The sequence below is a fragment of the Vulpes vulpes genome, unplaced genomic scaffold (genome assembly GCF_048418805.1).
Source record: "Vulpes vulpes isolate BD-2025 unplaced genomic scaffold, VulVul3 u000000899, whole genome shotgun sequence".
In the NCBI taxonomy this organism is placed as follows: domain Eukaryota; kingdom Metazoa; phylum Chordata; class Mammalia; order Carnivora; family Canidae; genus Vulpes; species Vulpes vulpes.
The window spans coordinates 372,359-379,398 of NW_027325780.1; positions in this window are offsets into that span (position 1 = coordinate 372,359).

Genomic DNA, 7,040 nt, shown 5'->3' on the forward strand with positions numbered 1-7,040 from the left:
TCAATGAGTTATTTTTTACCAATCATGTTTAATCATTAGCTAAAGGCATTTATATAATCCTACATGAATAAATCTAAACAGATTCTTAATTCTCAGCAATTAGACTAGTGGTTTTATGATTTAATTATGTTGTTTGTGTCTTCATATATATTTGTACTACTAGATTGACACTCCAAGAGAGTAAATAACAAAAGAAAAAAATGGAAAGCTGTTAAAATAGAAACATTTCCTTGAGTTCTTTTCTTCTTCTTTTTTTTTTTTTTTTAGATTTTATTTATTTATTAATGAGAGACACAGAGCGCGCGAGCGGCAGAGGGAGAAGCAGGCTCCATGCAGGGAGCCTGACATGGGACTCGGTTCCGGGTCTTCAGGATCAGGCCCTGGGCTGAAGGCGGCGCTAAACCGCTGAGCCACCCGGGCTGCCCTTAAGTTATTTTCTTAAGAGTTCACTTATTTTAGGGGGTCCCTTCGGCCCAGGGCATGATCCTAGAGTCCCAGGATCGAGTCCCCATGGGCTCCTGTCATGTAGCCTGCTTCTCCCTCTGTCTGTGTCTCTGCCTCTCTCTCTGTGTGTCTCTCATGAATGAATGAATGAATGAATGAATGAATGAATGAATGAATGACTAACTAACTAACTAACTAAATAAATAAATAAATAAAATATTTCAAAAAAGAAAGAGGTCACTTATTTTAAAGATTACAAAGTCTTTCAGTAAACCTTCATGAGTTATTAATCATCTCAGAATTTTAAATGTAAAATCAGGAGTTTTCTAATAGGCAAGGTTTGAATGTGTTCAAATAAGCAGTTTCTGAATAAACACTAAATCAAATTTGAGATTAAATCCATCTTAATAGCAATACTGTTCTATCTATTGAGCAGTCTTTATACTAGTCTCTATGTTAGGTATTTTGCAAATACTTTCAATTATCTTCAAATCAAGCCCAAGGGAGGACATTTTTATTTCCACTTTAAAAATGAACTTGCTTATAGTCAGTTGGCCTTCAATTTTTAACTTAAATGTCACTAACTCCAAGGCTTTATTTTACCATACTGAAGACTCACAATATATCAAAACATCATTTGATGCCTTAATATTCTTACAGAAAACAATGAGAATTCACTGGTGAGAGGAAACTGAAATTAACAGGAATGGGGTAGGGTGCAACCTCCATCAGGAGGTGCCTCTAGGAGTAACCAGAGGCTGGTGGTCTTGAAACCTCTGTGGGAAACTAATCAGCCATAATCATCACGCCAGTCTAGACCAGAATTCTGATCAAGCACTTGTTTAGACATAGGTTTGATTTCTAGTCAGTGAAATCTGGCATAGCCTACATTAAATAATTCTAGAATTTCTATCCAATTCATCTGTACTTGGAATATGTAATTCAGCTTCTCTGTGCCTCAGTTACTTTGAAATGATGTTTTTGTACACTCCGTTTAGAAAAATTTAGTGGAGAGTATAGTAAAATGTAATGGATGAGCAAAAGTTTATTGTAAAATTTCTACATTATCTTCTTAGAAAATAAGCACACATCTATGAAAAAGCAGTTTTCAGAAACAGCTTTATTTTCCATGGATAAGTTTACTGACAAAACTACATGCATGTATTTGTGTGGTCTCAAATAATATAAATTTATTTTTCAGAGGCCAAAATGGAAAATGGTTGCAAACTTGATAAAAAGTATGATTTTACTTATCACAGTGTGTAGATTTTTAGACAATTTATTTGAGTATTAAATATGGGAGATATATTTCTATAGTACTTTTATGTAGGGCATCTGTTACTTTGCCTTATACATTTTCTACAGGACAATGACACCTTCTTTGCTTTGCTATTTACATAAATTAGAGGAAAAAATCCTGCTTCTCCTCAAATAGTGTTTTAGAAATTTCTCTAACGTGATAAGCATCTTCACAATCCTCCTTTCAGAGTATTATTTTACATTTGCTCTGTATGATCAATCTGGGCTGCTATAACAAAATACCATTGATTGGGTGTCTTAAACAAAAGAAATGTATTTTTTCACATATCTAGAGACTGGAAGTCTGAGGACAGGGTACCAACATGGTCTGCTTCTGGTAACTGCTCTCTTAAGCAACTCACTGTGTTTGTACTAGCATCTCACTGTGCTTTTAATTTGCATTTCTCTGATTACTTTTTGTTATATACATACTTTTCTAAATTGTATGTCCTCCAAAGGCTACATGATTACCAAAAATGTATAGAAAGAATAAAAGCAACCAGTGAACAATTTCAAATCCTTTCCTTTGAGCATTAATACAGTAGGAGAATCTACCTTTAATATCTAAGGGATGGGATCCCTGGGTGGCGCAGTGGTTTGGCGCCTGCCTTTGGCCCAGGGTGCGATCCTGGAGACCCAGGATCGAATCCCACGTTGGGCTTCCGGTGCATGGAGCCTGCTTCTCCCTCTGCCTGTGTCTCTGCCTCTCTCTCTCTCTGTGACTATCATAAATAAATTAAAATTAAAATAAAAAAAATTAAAAAATATATCTAAGGGATTATTTTTTAAAGATCTAAGAGGGAAAAATTGTGGAGCTAAATGCAATGTGTGGTTTTTGATCCTCCTGTATTTTCCTGTGAACTATTCTTGGTGGCTTTTTTCTTTCTTCCTTCCTTTATTACATTTAATTGAAACAATGTTTCTTAGGAGTCCAGTCAATCAGGATTATATCTAGAAAGATTTATGGTTTAGGAATTTTTACACTACATACTGTGACTTCCACGGAATTTCCAGGAGGTCATCAATTTAATAATCTAGTTACTTTCAGAAAGAAAAAGACTTCTTGAGAAATGAGATTCATTTATTGGTAAGGAGGAATGAGAATAAAATTTCCACTAAGATAAATGGCATCACTTCCCCTTCCACCCCTTGTTTATAAATTACCAAATGTACAGTAAAGCTATCAACATATCTGGGAAGAAGCTTCAACTGTTCGAAGCACACAGAAGAAAGACAAGAAGCACTAACATGTACACTCAACAGCTGTTCCTTTCATTTTCTATTTTGAGGAAAACCTAAGTGCGAGTCCTGAAATCTGTGGTATCTTCCATCACTCAAACTACTCCCTCCTGGATGAAAAGTTGAGCTTTTCATGGAGGAACAAAATGGCCTGGCTTCTGTTGGTGAAAGAGTCTCTGAACTCCTCTTTTTTTGGAGCATCTGTCAAATTTCTCTAGTTAATTCCTAAACATGGAAAGTTAAGATGTTCTCAAACTTTAAGGGGGACAAAAAGAAAAGGTTGCTCAGAGAGGAAATAAATGTGTTTAGTCTCTAAATGTGATTTTATCCTGAAAACACATTAAAATATGACTTTATTTTTACTCCCTTCTGGGAGGCATCAAAATCTTTTATCTGATTTGAAATAGACTTCCTGATCTTCTGGTTGCATAGTGAAAGCCAATGAGAAAATAGAAAACAAAGAAAGTAATCTTTTGTTTGCTATGCCTGCCTCCAGACTTCTCTCTACCTGTGGGAATCAGCCTCATCGCTCCACAGAACACTGAGTACATAGGCTTTAGAAAGGTGAAGGCCTTTAGGCTCAGCATCTTTAGGCTGCACATGCCTAATCTCCACGTGTTTGTCTCTAGTTCACAATATTTGAAAGATTCTACTTAGGAAGGTGAAGAATTTGACATAATGGAATTCCAGGGAGCAACTTCTCACCAGAGACAAGCAGTCAAAACAGAAGCCCAAACTGCACGAGATGGCAGGGACTGTCACACATCAGGGTGGTGGGTTCAGAGGAGAAGAGAATATACGGATAAGGGGAGGGAAGAAGAAAAGGGAAGAAGAGATGTATCCATGTGAGACTTTGGGGAAGAAAGATGCCTGCAGAAGACTGTTAGGAAGTCTTGCTGCATTACCTCCTTTGTATAAACCCCTATGTTGCTTCTTATAAAACTGGCAGTACTAAGAGGTTTAGTATGACCTCTAGTGACAGGGAGAGTTTAGAAAAGATGGGACATTAGAATGAGAGACAGAGACAGACAGGGGAGGCGGGAGAGGGGTGAATGGAAGTGTCCCAGACTGCGATGCCATCTAAAGAAGGTTCGGCAAAGCCACGTCCTTGAACCAAAGTCAGCCAATAAAGATTCAAGGGTCCACCCTAATATCCCTGTCATACTCCATCATCAAGGGAGAGCAGCCCATCAGAGGTGTGGCCATGGTGCAAATGCACAACAGGTTTCAAAGAGCAGCATCTGAAGGGACCCTCAGTTAACTCTACTCTCTATATAAAATGTATTCTCACAGCCACAATTTTCGTCCAAACCAAAAATCTTGAGGTTCAAAAACACCAACGTAATAACTCAATTATCACAAATATAGTCACAAAATAAAACTATTATCAACCATAGGTTTATTGAAAACATCTTAAGGCTTTATGCAGAGCAGGGTGTCTGAGTGGCTCAGTTGGTGTCTGACTTTGGCTCAGGGCATGATCTCAGGGTTGTGGGATGGAGCCTCATGTTAAGCTCTCTGCTCAATGGGGAGCTTGCTTCTCTCTCCCACTGCAGCTTCTCTTGCTTTTGTTCTCTCTCTCAATAACTAAATAAAATCTTAAATTTTTTTTTAAATTTTTATTTATTTATGATAGTCACACAGAGAGAGAGAGAGAGAGGCAGAGATACAGGCAGAGGGAGAAGCAGGCTCCATGCACCGGGAGCCCGACGTGGGATTCGATCCCGGGTCTCCAGGATCGCGCCCTGGGCCAAAGGCAGGCGCCAAACCGCTGCGCCACCCAGGGATCCCTTAAATTTTTTTTTAAAGACTTTTCACAGGTCTTTTTCTCCTTAGGGTATACACCTCTAGGGATGAATAGCCAGATTACTGTGCTTTAAAGATACTTCACTTGGTACCAGCTAGATACACAATTAGGTTCATTTGTTGATTTTATTTCAATTTGAAAGATATTTCAAATTTTGCTTTATAGTTAGATAAAAATATGTATAGAATTCTAAAATCAAATCTAATTTAGAAGTTTAGAAAAGTCTAGTTTTCATCTCCAATTCTATCTACCCTATTCCATCCTCTCCCTTCTATACAGAGCATCATTTTGTCTTATTTTTAATTCCAGGTAGTTAGCATACAGTGTTATATTAATTTCAGTGCACAATATACTGATTTAACACATCCATACATCACCCAGTGCTTATCACAAATACACTCTTTAATCTCCATCACCTATTTCACTCATGCCTCTCCTCTCCCCTCTGGTGACCATCAGACCGTCATTTCTTGATTTGTCTCTTTTTTTTCTTTCCCTTTGTAGAGCATCATTTTAAAAAGTATCCTTGAATTTCTTTTTTAATTGTAACAATTTTTAATATAAACATACCTATTTGCTATCTAGCTAGATAGCTAGGTATTTATTTATGTAAATAGGATCCAGCTACACACACTTTCCTCAAACATGCTTTTTAATTTAAGCAGTATATTCAGGGAATTATACCATAGTAGTAAGAGACATTTTCGCAACATTTCTTAGTTACATAGTACTCCATTGTAGGGATTTATCACGGTTTAGTCACTTAGCTACTGATAGTAATTGGTTTGCTTCCTGTTATTTGCTATGATAAATACTGCTTTAATGTTTAGCTTTCACATAGGTCATTTCATGTTTTTGCCACTTTATGTTGGGGATAAATCCCTAGAAGTAGGATTGCTGGTCAAAGAGTACATGAATATTTTATTTAGTTAAATATTACCAAATTCTTCAATGTGGTGGGGCATTTTGCAGTCCTCCCTACAATTTATAATAGTGCCAGTTTCTGCACAGCATTGACAAAGTATTTTGTAAAGCTTTTACATTTCTTTTGGTCTAGTAATGAGAAACTCAGCATAACTGTGTATTTATCTTAATATAAACTAAACATATTTTCATATGTTTAGAGACCACTTGCACTTCTATATCTTTATTTTTTTTCCTCTTTATCTTTAAACTGTATGTTGATAGCTCATTTTTCTATAGTATCATGGGCCTCTTTCTTCTCTATATTCTTCTTTAAACATTAGGAATTTTCTTTAAGATTTTATTTATTTATTCATGAAAGACACAGAGAGAGGGGCAGAGACATAAGCAGAGGGAGAAGCAGGCTCCCTGTGAGGAGCCTGATGTGGGACTCCATCCCAGGACCCTGGCATCATGACCTGAGCCAAAAGCAGACACATAACCACTGAGCCACCTAAGTGCCCAAACATGAGGAATTTTAGCTCTTTCTGTGATATAAGTAGCAAATATTTTCCCTAGCTTTTCATTTGTCATTCTATTTTGCTTATGGTGCATTTTACCAAGAAAATGTTTCATTTTTATGCTATTAAAATAATTTATAAATGTTACAAATCATTCCCTTACTATAGATTTTGAATCACCAATTATAGAGAAATCCATCCATATTTTCTTCTAGAACTTGAAAGTTTTCTTTTTTATTTCTTAATTCATTTTAACATTTATATCTCTAATTCCTTGGCATTTATCTGGATGTACTATGTAATAAATTGATCCTATTTTAACTTTTTTCATGTGGCTATTTAGTTATCCCAACACCAATTATTTACAAGTCAATTTTGTTTTTTCCATTGATTTGAGATGATGTCTTTCCATATACACTTGGGTCTATTTCTGTTTTCTATTCTATTTCATTGCTTTGTCTGTTTGTGTATCAGTGCCACATTATCTTAATAATAGAAATTATATGTTTTAATATCTGGTAAAGCTAGTTCTTCTCATTGTCGTTCTTTTTCATGGGTGTTTTGTGTGTGTGTGTGTGTGTGTGTGTGTGTGTGTGTGTGTGTATTCTTGGTTATTCGCTTTTCCAAATGGATTTTGTAATTGAATTGCCAAGGTCATTAAAAAAAAAAAAAACCTCAAACAGCGATGACCATTTACCAGGATTACTTTAAATTTCTAAATGTCATAGCTTTTGATTTTAAAGATGGTTGCCTTAACTCAAAGACTGGCATGAAACTGGAGTTGCAGCTTCTCTGTGTCATGATAATCCATGTGTACACTAGCTCCT